The following is a 6,049-nucleotide window of genomic DNA, read 5'->3' on the forward strand; positions in this document are numbered from 1 at the left end:
ACCCAAAATAGTTCTGGAAACCCCAAAACATCCAAATAGTGCCTAAAAACACCTCCTCTACGCATCAAAACAAGAGAGCCTGCTCTAAAAAATGTAGAGCAGGCTCCACCACAAAGGGAGCTAGCTCCCCATCACATGGAGCCGGCTCTACTCATGAGGGAGCCGGCTCCCCATCACCTGGAGCCAGCTCTTTGCTTGAGGGATCCGGCTCCCACTTCTATGGAGTCGACTCTTTCCCTCTTTGAGAGCCCTATGCCGAAACCCATCATCTTCCTCGCTTCCGGCGATGTTTAAACCTCTTTATACTCCTTTGATACAGTTCTTAGGATCTAATCTATCTCCAAAACAAACCCAGAAATTTGTTTAAACATAATAGGCATCATTAATTATAATTACAACACAAGTAATGAAATAGTTTATGCGATAAATCAACTTCAGTTAAAAACACAAAACTAAAGTTTAAACACTGAATTAACATTTAAACAAGTTCAATTAATGTCCGATTAAGTCTTGGAGATTATCTAAGCATGCATCGAACACAAGTCTAAGGGAAGGAGTAAGATATAGAACTTGCCTTTAGGTTTCGAATTGAAACCTTAACTTCCTCTTCCTAGTTTTTCCAGTAACCCTTAATTGTTTTCAACCCCTCTATTGCCCTTGGTTCAACCCACGAATAACCCCTTCTTCCTTTCCTTGGTTCAGCCTTGATTCTTAGCTAATCCTTCTCCTCCTCCTCTCTCCGTTCTCTTACAAACTCTCTGTTCTTTCTCTCTGCCTCCACTATTTCGTGAATAGGGTTCTCAAACCCATGGTAGACACAACCTTATATATATATATATTATAGGCTAACCATAATCCCAAACCAATAATAAGTCAGCTATCCTAAGGAGAGGAAAAGAAAATAAAATATAAGATATACATATATTTTATATAAACTACTACGTGATAAATATAACTATATAAGTATTTGTTAAAAAAAATGATAATAACTAACAACATTCGTGAATACATATATACCCATATCTATATGCATTACTTCCCATGGATAATATCCATACCCATTAAGTGGCATATCCAAGTAGTCCATGTGACTCAATTGGACAGTCCATTCTTATTATCCACAACCATTAAGATTAAATAAAACCTAAATAAAATAACTATTTAATTCCTAACAAACAGGTTATAAATAAACACCTATCATTCATACAATATAACACACATCATTCGGCACATAATTGAAATAAACAAGTTACTCCAAATAGTCATATAAACAATTAATTCAAATAAGCAATTAAACACAATAACCAAGAAATCAAATAATTAAAACAAAATGTGCACATGAAATAAATAATTAAATTCCAATTATATCCTTTTGCAAATTAGGGGTATTACAATAAGGGCAGCCCAAAGAATGTACACACTGAATCAAATGACTGGCTCATTGTAACCATGAGTAATGGAAGGTCTATTTGTAAGCCCATCCCCAACCCATTCTCACCATCTAGCCCTTAGAAGAATGTTAAAGATGCATCCACTTCTAGCTTAATTGACCATTGTGTCCCAGTTGAGATGAACAAAGTCATCCCCACTTCTAGCTCAATTGACCATAGTGTCCTAGCTGAGATTAACACAGTCATCCCCTCTGACAAGACAATCCAATTATCTTTAATCACCCTTCCCATTACTAAACCTCACACAAGTAGTCTACATTCAGGTGTAACAGTAGCAAACACAAAAGCCATTAACTTTGTAATTGATCTTACTCCCTATAACCTTAAAACCACAAGAAAGAAGCCAGTCCCCAACTCCAAGTTGCAACTTCTAACCAATTTGAAGCACTCACAGAAGAGAATGTGCATGAAGATAACCAATACTCAGTAGAGCTTGCCTCCTTATCAGATGGAGACTCCCTATCAAGTTGTAATGGTCCAACATTCTCACCTATAGTGGAAAGATTAATGAAACCAAGGAAGCCTACTCACTTAAAACATTCCAAGATTGACAAAAGGGCAAGAATTGCTAAAGGTTTGACCACCCTCAAAGGGTATAGAGGTATATGCAGCCTGAAAACCTTATCTTAATGATTTGGGGAGCTTGAAACATAAGAGGGCTCAATTTTCCCATCAAACAAGAAGAGATTAAGTTCTTTATTAGAGATAATGGCTTGTCTCTTATGGCAATTTTAGAAACTAAATTTAACAGTGGGAATGTTACCTTGGTCATAAAAATATTGCTCCCCAGTGGCAAATCAAATGCAATTACTTCTCATCTATTTTGGGAAGGGTTTGGATCCTATGGGACTTGCATAAATTAGAGATTATATCTTCCAATGAGTGCAGCCAAGCAATAACCTGTACTATCTTCCTTAAGGACCTGAAGCTAAAGTATAAAACCTCTTTCATCTATGCTGCTAACACTGCTGTGGATCGAAGGGCACTGTGGAGAAATCTTAACCTGAATGCAACCACCAATGAACCTTGATACTTCTTGATGACTTCAATATACTTCTTCATGTTAATGATTCTTTTGGTAGAACTCTAAGATGGACACCTGGTATATTGGAATTCAAATATTTCCTTAACTCTAATGGGCTTGAAGACCTAAGATTTAATGGTATCTTCTATATATGGTCCAATAGGAGCTTTAGATGTGCTAACATCTCATGGAAGCTGGATAGAGTCCTAATTAATTAAGCTTAGATGACCTCATTCCCATAATCTGAATGCCAATTCCTACCCAAGGGAATTTCAGACCACTCATCTATGATTGTTACCTTTGGAACACTGACTCCTAGAAGGAATATTCCCTTCAGATTTTTCAACTTCTTGGCTATCAATCCTAACTTCTTGACCATTATTTCACAAGTTTGGCAAATGGAGGTCCATGGATCAAGGATTTTTAGCCTGGTGTAGAAAATAAGAGCTCTTAAACATCCACTCAAGCAGCTTAACAATAAAGAATTTAGTGCCATTTCAGAGAGGGTTGTGATGTGTGTCAATAATAAATTAACCACTCGTAATAGAACGAATCCTTGTACGATAGGGCTATGTTGAGGGTGTTGAACTTTAAGGACTGTGGTGGTTTATCAAGTCTTTAATCAATTGCTATTTTAATTTAGAAAGAAGATCTTTTGTGTGTTGTTATTCAAAAAAATATAAACATAAAATAAACAAAATAATGGGATTGAGATCAAGAGAAGAAATACTTAGGAATTGACTTCACCATGACCCGCATACTATGGTCAACTGTTAAACCTTGTGATTTCAATAATTATGTATCATATGGAATTAAACTCAATAACATTTATTTAATTCAGATTTAAAGAAAGATGTTCTATGAATTTCAATTAACTATAACCTATCTTCAGTTGGCACGAATTATCTACCTACCTACTTCTAACTAATTTTACAATATAACTCGTTTTCCATAGGCATAGACTATGAAAACATTCATTCATGAAAAATGTTTGAACACCATTGCATGATCTCCATTCTTATGTCCGACAGGGCTCCGCCAGATATCGTCAATAAGAAGGGGTTGAATATAATTTAAGAATAATTAAATCTAAAACAAGGTATTAATCATTCAAAAACTATTAATAATTAAAACACCAATTGAATTAAACAATTGCCCAAAATTATGTAATCAAAATACATAATATATTAAATTCCCAAAGTACAAAACAATCAAACCATAGTATTCGGATTCGGGCTACACCAATGCCCTAAAAGAGGAATTAGCTACTCATGATGACGTAAGATAGCATCTGTGTTGTTGTGGTCTTCATCGCCATAGACCGCCAAAACTCCTTTTGGATCTTCTTCTTCAAAACTTTAAAAGATAACGTGAGAGAGAGATATCAAAGATAAAGAGAGCAATCGATGATTTTCTATGGCCTTCTCTTCTTCTTCTATAATGAAAAACAAGTCCCAATCCCCTTTGGATTGGTTTTCTAGCTTTTGATAACAATTGAGCCCATAAGAAAATAAAGAAATATGATTTTTTGGTAATTCTCATATGTATTTTCGACTTCCAGGATGTCCAGGCTAAAGCCTTAGAGTCCCACGCTTGAGCTTTGAGGTTCAGGCTCAAGCTTTTAGGTTCAGGCTTGAGCATCACCTGCCAGTAAATTGTTCAAACTTTGTAACGCGATTTTGACCCATTTCAAGTGTGAATTTGAAGATGGCTATTAGAGACAAAAATATCAAGCTTCGAGTCTTCATTCCAAAGCCACTGAGTTTGATCAATTTGGAGTTTCAAGTCAAAATTTATGGTCAAAATACTAAAGTGGGTTCAAAGTTTTTAGCCATGCTCGAGCCCGAAGTGGTGGTGCTAGAGCTTTCTAATTCGTACTCAAGCCTTAAAGCTCGGGCTTAAGCTCTAGGAGCAAAAATTGTCCGATACGTCTTTTTGTTGATGGTGCTCGATCCCAAGGTGTTGGGCTCAAACTTTGGGGTTGTAGGCTCAAGCTTTAGGTGTTAGTGCTCGATCCCTGAGGTCGGGCACGAGGTCTGGAGCTTGGAAATCAATTCCTTCAAATTCTGACGCCTTGTGCTCTAGTTTAAGGGTCAATGCTCAAGTACCCTATGGTCAGGCTTGAGCACCCATTATTTAGGCTTAAGCCTGAAGGTGCAAGGCTCGAGCTTTCTTGCCTTGGTGGAATTTCTTATTTTATACTTGAGCCATAGAACTGAGGCTCGAGCTTCTGAACTTAAACTCTTCCAAAATTCACCATTTTGACTCTCGGCTTGCTTCGGATGACCAGTAACAATGCGGTAAACTTCATTATCATTCTTTTCATCAAAAAAGCCCGGTTTTAACTGCTTCTTTGGGAAAACACCTGAAAACATGAAATAAACATATATCAATATAAAATAGGATAGATGTATCACTTTAGGTCTTAACATATGCGTATTTAGGGGATCGAATATGCAATATTCAGCACTCATCATACCCCCAAACTTATATATTGCTAGTCCCTTAGCAATACAGAACTAAAAAGCCATTTTCGTGGGAATCACGGTTGCATTTAGCTTATACAACAAGCCTTTAAACCCCTACGTTACCCTTAGTGGACAAGTTATAGTCTCATGAAGGTTTCCAATGAAGATACCCACAAACTTCAAATCAGTGCCATAATTGCACAGTAAGCTCATTTAAACCTATTTTCATATCATAATATCCCAACAATGTATCAATCAGTCAACTACAACAAGTATAACAAGTCATATTAATTAGGAAAAATTTCAAACCTTCAATCTCAATTTAGTAACCTTGGTCCCCACATGTTAGTTAATCATTTATTCAACAATCTCAATCCCCAAAATCCTTTTTATAGTGTACTCACAATTTTAAACATGTGACTTACTATCCATACTTATATTAATTCCATGTTATCCCTCAATTTATAAGCAAACTTTTCAAATTCCAATTCCCAAGTTATTTATATATATATATATTCTCTTTAGGTATGCAAAAAGGATATTGTGCAATGCTCAGGTCTATTAAGCTTTCTAAATCACCCATGTAACGAACTTTCAACCAATGACTCCCAAACCAGATGGTTTTAAGGCATTAAATGATAAAGCACCCCTCCGAACCTAATTGTTCAAGTAATCTAGGCAACCTAAACCCCTTATGTAACAAGCTTTCGGCCAGTGACTCCCAAACCAGATGGTCTTAGGGCATTAGGTGTCAGAACACACCCCTAAGGACTTAATTGCTCAAGCAATCTAGGTACAAACCTAAATTTGACCCTTTTCTACTTCTTTTCTTCACTTTTTTTTCACATTGGTAAAGAATTCTTTTCATTTATTACATGCATACCAATTCTTTCTTTCTTTCTTTCTATTTTTTTTTTTTTTTTTTTTTTTTTTTTGTACCTTAAAATCATCAAATTCACCTGCTCATCTCAGTTTAATACAAAATAAAACAATACTTCCAGTTTATACCCCACAGAATTCATGCAAGTGTGAATATGTGCAAAGTGAAGTATTTCAGAGATCTCAATCATCAAACAATAATCATCCTGACAAAGTGGACCACAGGC

The sequence above is a fragment of the Cornus florida genome, unplaced genomic scaffold (genome assembly GCF_030987335.1).
Source record: "Cornus florida cultivar Cherokee Brave unplaced genomic scaffold, ASM3098733v1 CherokeeBrave_3.0.0_Hap2_Chr04, whole genome shotgun sequence".
Lineage (NCBI taxonomy): Eukaryota > Viridiplantae > Streptophyta > Magnoliopsida > Cornales > Cornaceae > Cornus > Cornus florida.